Source organism: Theropithecus gelada, chromosome 4, assembly GCF_003255815.1.
Source record: "Theropithecus gelada isolate Dixy chromosome 4, Tgel_1.0, whole genome shotgun sequence".
Taxonomy (NCBI): domain Eukaryota; kingdom Metazoa; phylum Chordata; class Mammalia; order Primates; family Cercopithecidae; genus Theropithecus; species Theropithecus gelada.
The window spans coordinates 23,573,836-23,586,886 of record NC_037671.1 but is presented as its reverse complement, the minus strand read 5'-3'; the positions used below and the strand labels follow the sequence as shown (position 1 = coordinate 23,586,886).

General features: G+C 40.8%; 1 protein-coding gene across 3 annotated transcripts in view; it reads right to left on the bottom strand.

The window, feature by feature from the left end:
• Positions 1-11,467, bottom strand: part of CDKAL1 (CDK5 regulatory subunit associated protein 1 like 1) — a 712,947-nt gene extending 701,480 nt beyond the window's left edge. For 2 of the 3 annotated variants that reach the window (XM_025383728.1, XM_025383731.1), the window contains exons 1-2: positions 11,350-11,467; positions 10,539-10,582 (exon numbers count right to left, since the gene is read on the bottom strand). The gene's annotated coding sequence lies outside the window, so the exon portion shown is untranslated. Of the gene's footprint in view, positions 1-10,538; positions 10,583-10,733; positions 10,839-11,349 lie in introns of all 3 variants that reach the window. The other variant, XM_025383729.1, reaches the window with a different exon arrangement.
• Positions 11,468-13,051: the final 1,584 nt, after the last annotated feature.

The window sequence follows — 13,051 nt, the reverse complement described above, 5'->3', positions numbered from 1 at the left end:
AAAAAAAAAAAAAAAAAAAAAAAAAAGAAACACAAGGATGAAGTACTATCTTGGGTACATTGAAAAAAGAAACACAAGGAAACAATCAGATAAAACCCTAATGACAATGGGACATTCCAAGGTTCAACAGGAACTATTTCTTCAACAAATCAATGTCATGTAGGAGAGGAACTGTTTCAGATTACACGAAGCGTAAAAGCCTAACAACTAAAGGCAATTCATGTTCTTGATTGTATCTTTCTTTGTCTGTGAAGCTCTAAGAAATTTTGGGAAAAACTAAGGACATCAGAATATGAGCTGGATATTAGATAATATGAAGATGTTACTATAAATCATTCGATATAAAGTATTGTCCTTATATTCAAAAATTTTATTTTTTAGAGATGCATACTGAATATTTAAAAGTGAAATGTCATTATGTCTATAATTTACTTTAAAAGGACCTCAGAAAAAAATAGACTGGCTGGGCACGGTGGCTTATGCCTGTAATCCCAGCACTTTGGGAGGCCAAGGCCGGTGTATCACCTGAGGTCAGGAGTTTGAGACCAGCCTGGCCAACACGGTGAAACCACATCTCTTTTAAAAGTACAAAATTTAGGTGGGCATGGTGGTGTACACCTGTAGTTTCAGCTACTCAGGAGGCTGAGGAAGGAGAATTGCTAGAACCCAGGAGGCAGAGGATGCAGTGAGTTAAGAGTGCACCCTTGCACTCCAGCCTGGGCAACAGAGTGAAACTCCATCTCAAAAAAAAAAAAAAAGAAAAGAAAAAATAGATTAAGACATACTAAAAAGAATTTACAACTCTTAAAACTAGAAAATAGGTAGGTTCATGTTCATTATCCCATACGATTTTTCTAAATCATCAAAATTTTTGTAATTAAAAAAAGGAAATGTGGACACAGCTTGCAAGAAGAAAAGCACATTTTTCCCTGCCCCGCCAGCAAAATACAAATAAAACTCAGGACATTATATATAAAACAAGCATAAGAAGACTCTGAAAGGTAGACAGAAGAAGGCAGACTGGCTACGAACCTCAGGACCCAAAGAATATGATGATGAGTTCCTTGGGTTTTCTTTGGCCTCCTACAGCTCACACATGGAACTGAAGATCCCAGCAATCAGAAATGGCAAGAGATGCCAACGATAAAACCCCCCAATAAAAGCCTGCTTTCTCATTAAAGAACTATACAAAGGGCAGCCTAGGAAGACAGAAAAGTTTTAGATAATGATCATTCTACTCCAGCCAAACACAAACACACACACACAGCCCAAAAAAACTGTAATCCCACCCCCAGGCACACTACAAAGGACAAGCGGGGAGCTCTGACTTCCACCTACAATCAAGCACCCTAAGACACTCCACTAGTATAGAATCCGAGAAGGCCCCGGAGGGATCCTGGACGTTCAAACCAACCACCCAACCAGTGATGAAGTTCTGCAGTGTCAGTGGAGACCAAATTGACACACAAGTTTAAAATAATCCCTATCAAAATCTCGGAAAGATTTTTTTGTAGGTATAGACAAGACTGTCCTAAATTTTATATGGAAATGTACAGAAACTAATATATTTAAAACGATTTTGAAAAGAGTAAAGTAAGAAGAATTGGTCTACCCAATTTTAAGACTTATTAGATAGCTATAATTGAGATAGTAGTATCGGCAGAGGGATAGAAATATAGATCAATGGAACACAACAATAAACCCAGAAACAGACCTACACAAATATTTCACAAAACCAATTAAATGAAGGGAAGATTGCTTTTTAAACAATTCGTACTGGAGCAAGTGCACTTTTATAGGCAAAAACTGAACTTTGACCTAAGTCTTGCACCTTATACAAAAATTAATTCAAAATGGATCATAGACTTAAATGTAAAACATACGCCAGGCGCAGTGGCTCACACCTGTAATCCCAGCACTCTGGGAGGCTGAGACGGGTGGATCACTTGAGGTCAGGAGTTCAAGAGCAGCCTGGCCAACATGGTGAAACCACATATCTACTAAAAATACAAAAAATTAGCTGAGTGTGTTGGTGTATGCCCGTAATCCCAGCTACTTGGGAGGCTGAACCAGGAGAATTGCTTGAACCCACAAGGCAGAGGTTGCAGTCAGCCAAGATCGCACCACTGCACTCCAGCCTGGGTGACAGAGTGAGACTCTGTCTCAAAAAAAAAAAAAAGTAAAAGTAAAACATAAAATTATAAAACTTTTAGAAAAAAATCACAGGAGAAAATCTTTTGGACTTAGGGATAGGTAAAAAGTTCCCAGATGTGACACCAAAAGCACAATCCATAAAAAGAAAAATTAATAAATTGAATGTCATTAAAATTTTAAACTTTTGCTTTAAGAAAGACCCTTTTAAGAGGCTGAGAAGTCAAACTACAGAGTGGAAGAAAATATTTGCAAACCACATATCTGACAAAGGGCTAGTGTCAAAACACAACCGTAAAAAGAAAATAGACAAAAGACATTTCAAGAGAATATACAGAGGGCAAATAAGCACATGAAAAGAGATTCAATATTAACCACCACAGAAATAGAAACTGAAACCACAATGAGGTATCAGTATACACCTTTCAGAATGGATAAAACAGACAACAGTGAAACCACCAAACACTGGCAAGGATGCAAAGACACTGCATCATTCATACAGTCCTGGAAGGAATGAAAAATGGTAGAGCCACTCCAGTAAACAGTTTGGTATTTTCTTAAACAAATCATGCAACTATGATGCAACCCAGCAATTGTACTCCTGGGCAATTATCCAAGAGAAATGAAGACTTGTATTCAGACAAAAACCTGTACATGAATGTTTACACCAGCTTTCCTTGTAATAGCCCAAATCTGGAAATCACCTGGATGCCATTCAGAAGTGAATGGTTAAACAAAGTATGGTACATCCATACCATGGAACACTATTCAGCAATAAAAAGAAATGTACTAATGATATATGCATTAACCTGGATGACTCTCCAGAGAATTATGCTGAATGAAGAAAGTCAGTCCCAAAAGGTTACATTCTGTATGATCACTTTTATATAACATGTTTGAAATGAGAAAATTATGGAAATGGAAAACGGAATAGTAGTTGCCAGGGATTAAAGAAAGAATAAGGTGAGAGGAGAATGGGTATGACTGTAAAAGAGCAACATGAAGGATCCTTGTGGTGATGGAAATGTTTTGTATCCTGACTGTATCAATGTCAGTATCCTGGTTGTGATACTGTATTGTAGTTTTGTAAGATGTTACCAATGGGAGATCTGGGCAAAGCGTACAAGGATCTCTGCATAAGTTTTATAACTGCAGGTAAAGCTGTAATTATGTTAGAATAAAATAATTAAGAAAAAAATGAGGAGGGGAGGAATACACTCGTATATACTTACTGATAGTACTACTACTAATACTATATCCAGACACAAGGCAAGTCCTTTATAGGGTCATCTCATCAACAATTCACAACAACTCGTAATAGGTAGATAGTATTACTATCCTTGCTTTAAAGATGAGCAAACTGAAACACAGAGAAATTAACTTGCCCAAAGAAGCTAAACAAGGATGTCATGACAGATGAGTGCAAGCCCATACACTGTGTGGTACTACTCTACTACCTACTTAGTATGTGTGTTCTGAATGACCACTGTTCCTTTATCTGAGTTGCAGTGTTAAGGATCTTACATTCTTTCAGTTGTCCTCAAAGTTTCTGATGAACTTTCATTCTCCTCATTTGCTGGATTCCCATCCTTCCATTCATATCATTCAATTAATAAAGTGGCTGCCAGCCAGGCTCCTTTCCTCTGTAATGTACTCATTTCAGCTATGACAAATTATGCACTGGGAATCTGAAAAATCTGTGTTCAAATCTCGGATAGCTTTATATTGTTAGTAAGAACAAAAGATTAGAAATAAACCAAACATCAACCTATCAAGGACTGGTTGGGTTAGAGTTAACATACATATCACATGGTCATGGTAAGACTGTCAATCGCCGGGCACAGTGGCTCACGCCTGTAATCTCAACACTTTGGGAGGCCAAGGCGGGCAGATCACCTGAGGTTGAGAGTTCACGACCAGCCTGAGCAACATAGAGAAACCCTGTCTCTACTGAAAATACAAAATTAGCCAGGCGTGGTGGCGCATGCCTCTAATCCCAGCTACTCAGGAGGCTGAGACAGGAGATTTGCTTGAACCCCGGAGGCAGAGGTTGTGGTTAGCCGAGATCATGCCATTGTACTCCAGCCTGTGCAACAAAAGCGAAACTCTGTCTCAAAAAAAAAAAAAAAAAAGACAGTCAATCACAGATTTCCCTTTCCATAGACACTGGAATGGGGCACGTGACCCAAGCTTGCCAGGGTAACCCACCCTCCTGGCCACAATGACCAGTTCAGGGTAGGTCATGAGAAGCCTAGCCAGTAAGAATCACTGCGAGGATTCCATGCTAGTGTTAACAGAAGACAGCTTCTCTTGTCACCGAAGTGGCTAAGTTGGGAGGATGTCAACTTGGGGCTACCAGAGCCATCTTGTCTGCCACAGGGAGGAAGCCTACTTAAGGAATGAAGCCTAATAAGAGCCAGAAAGATAAAGAACCATACTGACATTATTTGAGCATCTGAATCCAACAAATGCCTGAAGCCAAATGCAGCCTTGCGCTGCCCAGTCATGCGAGCCTGTGGCTTAAATCAGTTTGAGTTGGGTATTCTGTCCTTGCAAAAAAGAGCCCTGGCCAACTCAGCCATCTAGGTAAGGTGAAATGAACCAGGTTAATCTTTCCCATATTGGTTCTAATTATTTACTACCTATCTGGGAAAAAAAAAAATGGTTCTGTGGTCAAATAAATTTAGGAAATTCTGCTTTCTTACCGATTCACACTGTGCGTTATTAAAGACTGAAGAACTGCAGTAAGAAACTGCACTAGTTTCCAGGATGCCACACTCTCCTATCTCCAGTCTCCTCTGCTCATCTCTCCAACTTCTCACCATTAGAATGCCCCCATGGCTCTGTTACAGGAACTCTTCTCTAGTTTCAGGCACTCCCTAGGTGACCTCATCCAGTCCCATGGCCTTGAAATATCAACTACGTATATGCTTATATAACCAGCCCCATTCTTCCCCTGAGCTTCAGACTCAGACACTCAATTGCCTATTCCACACCACTGCTCGAATGTCTAATAATTACTTCAAACTTAAAAAGTTAAAACAGGGCTGGGCGCGGTGGCTCAAGCCTGTAATCCCAGCACTTTGGGAGGCTGAGGCGGGTGGATAACCTGAGGTCAGGAGTTCGAGGCCATCCTGAACAACATGGTGACACCCCGTCTCTACTAAAAATACAAAAATTAGCCAGGCGTGGTGGTGGGTGCCTGTAATTCCACCTACTCAGAAGGCTGAGACAGGAGAATCACTTGAACCCGAGAGGCAGAGGTTGCAGTGAGCTAAGATCGTACCACTGCACTCCAGCCTGGGCAACAAAGAGCAAAGCTCCATCTCAAAAAACAAAAGTCAAAGTCAAAACAGAATTCCTGATCTTCTCCCTACCTTACTAGATCCTCTTACAACTTCTCCCATTTCATTTAAAGGCAATCCTAGCTGGGCGCAGTGGGTCACGCCTGTAACCCCAGCACTTTGGGAGGCCGAGGTAGGCGAATCACGAGGTCAGGAGTTCGGGACCAGCCTGTCCAACATGGTGAAACCCCATCTCTACTAAAAATACAAAAAATTAGCTGGGCGTAGTGGCGGGCGCCTGTAAACCCAGCTACTCGGGAGGCTGAGGCAGGAGTATTGCTTGAGCCCAGGAGGCGGAGGTTGCAATGAGCCTAGATCTCACCACTGCACTCCAGCCTGGGCAACAGAGTGAGACTCTGTCTCAAAAAAAAAAAAAAAAAGGAATCCCAATCTTCTACTGCTCAGGCCAAAAATCCTGCACTCCCTTCTTACACCCCAAATCCAACCTATCAACAACATCCTGTTGGCTATACCTTCAAAATATATTCAGACTCTATTTGTGACCATACTCACTGTTACACTCTTGGTCCAAACCAACATCAACTCTTGTCTGGATTATTGCAATCCCTAGTATCCTTGTTTCTATCCTTAATTCTCCAAGAACATTTTCAGCACAAAAGTCAGGGATCCCTTTAAAACCTAAGTTCATCTCAAGCTTCTCAATCAAATCCTTCCAGCGGTATTCCATATCAGAGTAAAAAGCCAAAATCACTACAAAGATCTGCAATGACATATATAATCAGCCTCCTGCTGCATCTCTGGCCCCATTTCCTATCACACTCCCCTCAGTCATGCAGGCTTTGTTATTTCATACCCACTAGATATACATTCATTTCATAGTCTTATTCTTGCCTGGAATGCTCTTACTCAAGACACCTGAATGGCTCATTCACTCAAGCCCTTAAGGACTTTGCTCAACTGTAACAAGAGAGGACTTTCCAAGCAACACCCCTACCTCACCACATACCCTCTTCCTATGCCCCTTTCTTGCCTTTTTTAAAACTGCAGCACTTAATCATCTGCTTCCAGCATTTTAATAATTGTTTTAACTGTTTATCTTACTAGAATGCATACTCCGTGAGGGTAAAGGTTTTTGGGTGAGGTATTCACTGTTTTACCCCAGGTGCCTAGAACTATGTCTAGCACATTGCAGGTTCTCAATAAAGCCTTTTACTGTAGACTACACAGTCAGGCAATATATGGATATAGATATTCTGAGTATGCCAAATTAGTTTCTGACTCAAGAGCCTTCATACTTGCTATTCCTCTGCCAGAATATCAGCCCCCAGATAAATATGTCTTCCTAGCCACTTCTTCACTCAAACAACACCTCCTCAGAGAGGCCTTTCCTACTACCTTATCTAAAATACCCGCGCTGCCCAAGCATGCCCACACTTTCATTGCTTCTAACCCTGCTTCTGTTTAATGTTTCTTCATTGCACTTACCTACCTGACACCACATATATAATTGTATCTTCCTCATTACAATGTAAGCTTCTTAAGCACAGAGGCATCATCTCTTTTTCAGTACTGTCTCTACAACGCCTCTAACAATGCCTAACACACAGCAGGTGCACAACAGTTACTGACTGAATGAATACAATGCTTAAGTTGAATTTAGCTAGTCTTTCTATGACATAGCAGGAAATTCTACACTGGGTGGGAAGCTGAAGTCAATGCCAACCCTTGGATTTCTTCTATCACCACTGTTCTATGAAATAATTAAATGAGAGGGGCTAGGACCAGGTAGTGCCTTCGGAATGCTGAAGAACTACTGACAGATCATGAATAATTAAATAACATTAATTAAAAGCCATATTTTTTAATTACACAATTTTGCCATCCCATATACAAGTGTGCGTGGATCCACTGAAGAGAAATAGAAAGGAAAAAGACAAATGAAAGAAATCCACTGCAATAGACATCCCGTATCATTAGAGAAGTAGAAGTTGCTAAGCTTCTTATCTTACAGAACTGGAGTCCACTGAAGCAAAAGGATTTGTACATTGATAGAGCTAGAAATTAGAACCTAGGCTTCCTCTCAACACCATGCTCCTCCCACTATGGCTCTGCCTCACTGGCAAAGTACAAACAATGCAAGAACCTAATGTGACACTAATAAGTAACCACATTCTGGAAAACAATGGGCAAAGTAAAAACAGGCAGTTCACTTAAGAGATACAGATAGCCAAAAAAAAAAAAAAAGGAAAGAATGCTCAACCACACTAACAAGTACTGAAACAATAAGTTATTTTTCAGCTGCCTCACTGATAAAAAGCTGACAAAAACTCTGTTAGCTGAAAGCATAGAAAAACTGGTACACCCCTTCTGGAGGGCAACCTGACAATATATATCAAACATATGTATATCCTTTGAGCCAGCAATTTCACTTGGAGATACTCACTCAAAAAAGATAAATGTAACACTACATATCAGCATTATGCAGCATAAACCTGGCTATATATCATAAGTACCTAAATAATCTCCCTCATCACTATTAATAAGCTAAAGGTTTTACTTTGAACAAACTGACAGAGGGAATTGTTTAGCCTTCAGAAATTTTTAATTAAATCATATGGAAATGAAAGTTTGAGAATAAAAGGAAAGCAGCGTAACAGCTAAATGGAGAAAAAGGATCACTAAAACTTTTTCTCAAAGGTAGAGGAAATCAAATTTGATAAAGGGAATAAAAACAGAGTCAGTGAAAAGGAAAATACCGAAAATGGTAAGAAAGAGGATGCAATATCCTAAAGCAGCAGTTACTTACACAGGTGAGTTATTAGGGAGGCTTTTTCTTTTTTTTTTAATTATGAGAGAGTTTTACTCTTGTTGCCCAGGCTGGAGTGCAATGGCACAATCTCAGCTCACTGCAACCTGTGCCTCCTGGGTTCAAGCAATTCTCCTGCCTCAGCCTCCCGAGTAGCTGGGATTACAAGCACCTGCCACCATGCCCATCTAATTTTGTATTTTTAGTAGAGATGGGGGTTTCACCATGTTGGTCAGGCTGGTCTTGAACTCCCGACCTCAGGTGATCCGCCCGACTTCCAAAGTGCTGGGATTACAGGCGTGAGCCACTGCGCCCGGCGGGAAGTTTTTTATCCTAGCAAATCTCCAGGTTCCATTCTGAATTAGAATCTCCAAGAGTAGAACTGAAGCACGTGAACCTAGAAACTGTCCAGGTAATTCCACTATAGATTCCTAATTAAGAACCACTATTCTACAGTAATGGTTCTCAATCTTGAACACTCATTCTATTCACCTGAAGAGCTTTTGAAAATTCCCAACTAAGCTTGCAGTGAGCCGAGATCACGCCACTGCACTCCAGCCTGGGCAAAAGAGCAAGACTCTGTCTCAAAACAAAAAAAAAAAAAAAAAGAAAATTCCCAACTAAGCCCCAAGATAGCGGAATGAATCTCTGAGAATGGAGCCTGGGCCTCAATATCTTTTTAAAACTTTCCAGTCGTTCTCATGTATACAGCCACAGTTGCAAAGCAATGTCCAGAAGTTTTCAAAGTGTAATTTCCACATCAGCTGGAGTAGCATCATGGGGAACTTGTCAGAAATGAACATTTTTTCTTTCTTTCTCAATTTTTTTGTAAAAACAAGGTCTCACTTTGTTGTCCAGGCTGCTCTCAAACTCCCCCCATCTTGGTCTCCCAAAGTATGGGATTACAGGTATGAGCCACCATGCCCAGCCAGAAATGAAAATTCTTGAACCCCACTCCAGACATACTGAATCAGATGTTTTGAGTAAAACCTAGCAATATTTAACAGGCCCTCTAGGTGATTTTGATCTGAATTAAAGTTTGACAATCACTGTCCCAGAATTATTCTTTCATAAAAACCACCTAGCATGCATGTCAAATATACATAACCTAGTCAACTGATTTTCAACAAAGATGCCAAGACAATTCAACAGAGAAAGAATAGTTTTTTTTCAACAAATGATGCTGGGACAACTGGATAGCAACATGTAAAAAATAAAGTTGGAGCTCTATTTCACATCATATACAAAAAATTAACTGAAAATGGATCAAATACCTAAATTTAGGAGCTAACATTATGAAACTTTTAGAAAAAAACATAAGCACAAATCTTTATGATGTTAGAGTAGGCCCTCCTTTCTTAGATAAGAAACCAAAAGCCCAAGCAACAAAAGGAAAAACAGATTAGATGAAGAAGATATAGAAATGGGCCAGGTGCAGTGGCTCATGCCTATAATCCCAACACTGGGAAGTCAAGGTGGGAGGATCACTTCAGACCAGGAGTACAGGGCCAGAGCCTAGGCAACACAGACCCTATCTCTACAAAAAAAAAAAAAAAAAAAAAAAACAGTAAAAATTAGCCGGGCATGGTGGCATGCACCTATAGTCCCAGCTACTTGGGAGGCTGAAGTGGGATCACTTGAGACCAGGTGGTCAAGGCTGCAGTGAGTTGTAATCGAGCCATTGCACTCTGGCCTGGGTGACACAGGGAAGCCCTGTCTCAAAAACACACACATACAAATGGCTGATAAGCACGTGAAAAGATGTCAACATAATGAGCCATCAGGGAAATGGAAATCCAAACCACAATAATATACCATTTCATACCCATTAGGATGGGTAGAATCAAAAAGACAAATAATTGTTGACAGGCATGTGGATTACATCACCCAGAGGGAAAGAAAAAGAGAACAGAGGTAGGAGAAGGTACAAGACCACGACTTGAGAGACTCCAAATTTAACTCTCAGATAAAGGAAAATCAGCTTATACTGGATTCCAAGAAGCAGCCACCAGAGAAGGAAAAAAATCCATGGGCCATGGAAGGCAAAGGAAGAGGGCATGTCAAAAAAAGTGGACATGGTCAATGCTGGTGAATGAAAACGAAAGGTTAAGTAAAATAAATGAAAATATCTCTTCAATTTAGTGGTATGTAAAGGACAATGGTTCCATAACACGATAGTGGCAAATAGCTAAGAAATTAAGCTACCTCTCTGCATTTTCTAACATGCAGAAATATGTACAGCACTCAAACATAAAAGGTTTAAAATAAATCAGTACCTTAATTATCTGCAATTAGTCTAAAGTCCTCTTGAAAGATGAGTCTGGAAAATAAAAATTGATTAGGAAAAGCAAGCACCAAAGAAGTTCACAAAACCACTGTAAGGATTCTTTACTTAAAAGGAATCAGACTCCAAAAAAGACTGCTTTATACAGCAGGATTAATGATGCTCCATACTACTTGTAACTTCTTACTGATTACAACAGGTGTGCTGACATCTGCCGTGACTGTGATCCAGTGTCTGCAGTAATGTTGTATTCAGCACTACAACACGTCTGCATAGTGCGAGTAACCAACCACTACAAAACAGGAATAAGTCAGTAAGATAGGCAGACATCCAGATCACGTTCCATTCGAAAGATAACTGTCGTCCCGAGATTCAGAAAAAGGTTTTATGAGCAAAGAAGAACGAAAAGTGAAAAAGCAAGATATCTGCTTTTCTCAATAACTTCTGCTTAAATTCTTAAGATACTGATCTGGGAAAGCTATGTAACTGCGAAAGCCCTGTCACATCTACAAATTCACTAAGGTATAAAGTGGGAGAACAAATGAAGTTAAATTTGACAATAAGGAACGAGGTGCCCAAAATATTACTAACTGGAGAGCGGCACCTGAGGCCAACGACCCTACCCTCGCTCCTGGAAGCCCCATCTGCCTCCCAATTCCCCCATCCCAGCTGGCAAATCCCCTTTTAACTGCGAAACAATTTTGCAAACAACCCAAGAAAGACTGAAACTGGAGAAATAAGGCTTGCCATAAAAGGAGCCGTCGCCACACTCTGCCCCACATGGACCCAACCGCCGCCCTTACCCAGAAGTCGGGAAGTAAAAACCAGTCCAAAGTGAGAGAATCAACCCGCCACTCTCCGGAAGCTGCACAGACTTTAGATGGAGAGCGCCATGACACATACGTCCCGCCACGTTTATTTACGCATGCTCAGCGACGGTGGCCCGAAGAGATCAAATTACATCATTGCTGGAAGGGCTGGTTCTGGTTTAACTTAGTTTAGGAATGATTACGCTTCAAGTTCCTTTGATTCCAAGAACTAAAATAACAACCCCAAGTCCTCGGGTTCCTAGAAACGCTTAATAGCCAACTTCTCCTAAGCTCTTATGTGTTAGACACTGTGCTAAGTACTTTGCATAAACATTATTTCACTATTTATTTATTGTTATTATTCCCATTTTACAAAAGCGGACACTGGAAGTTTAAGGACTTAATCTAAGTTACTCTACTAGTCGTGCTGCCCCGTGGGCTGGATCCGATGCTGTCTGACTCCCAAAGAACTTGCTCTTTTCACTGCATTTTACTAGCCTCCTCAATCGTTTGTGAAGAGGTCTCTTCTTTAATATTAAAAAACAGGAAGGAAAGGATAAAGGTCAGTTGGTAGGTTTCGCTTAATATACATTATTTACCACCACGCAAGCTTTTTTGTTTTTTGTTTTGGAAAACTTAGATGGTAGTTTAGCAGACACCTATGGAAAGAAAATACTTTCGGCCGGGCGCGGTGGCTCAAGCCTGTAATCCCAGCACTTTGGGAGGCCGAGACGGGCGGATCACGAGGTCAGGAGATCGAGACCATCCTGGCTAACACGGTGAAACCCCGTCTCTACTAAAAAATACAAAAAAAAACTAGCCGGACGAGGTGGCGGGCGCCTGTAGTCCCAGCTACTTGGGAGGCTGAGGCAGGAGAATGGCGTAAACCCGGGAGGCGGAGCTTGCAGTGAGCCGAGATCCGGCCACTGCATTCCAGCCTGGGCGACAGAGCAAGACTCCGTCTCAAAAAAAAAAAAAAAAAAAAAAAGAAAATACTTTCATGGAATACGAATTCTCACCCGCTTGCTCCACATATGTTATCTCACTTTAGTATTCATTACCCAAGACACTGTATTTGACCATGCGTTTACCAGAAGAATATCTTTACCTAAAAAAGTAAAGGCAATAGGAGGCAGTAGTTCGTGAACAAGGGTCAGAAATCATGAGTTTAATGCCTGACTTAGGGTTTCACAGTGATTTGGGGCAATTACTTTGTTTTGCAAATGCTTCTGCTAGTACAATTTCATCTAATTAAAATGCCATCCATCTACTCAAGAGGCTGATGTGGGAGGATCACTTGAGCTCAGAAGTTTGAAAACAGCCTGGGCAACACAGTGAGACCCTGTCTCTAAAATATATTTTTAAGAAAAAAAGCCACCCTTTTCTCTGTTTATTCATATCCATAACATAATCTAAACAGTGCCCTGGGATCCACTATTGTCTTTAACCACCTGAATTAAAATTGTGTATTTATGTTGCCCTACTTTTTTTTTTTTTAGATACGGTCTTCTTCTGTCACCCAGACTGGAGTGCAGTGTTACAATGACAGCTCACTGCAACCTCCGCCTCCTAGCCTCAAGAGATTCTCATGCCTTAGCCTCCCAAGTAGCTGTGGGACTACACGGGCACACCACCAAACCCATTTAATTCCATCTCTTTCACTAGACCAAAAGTAGGACCTGGATTGTCTTCTTGG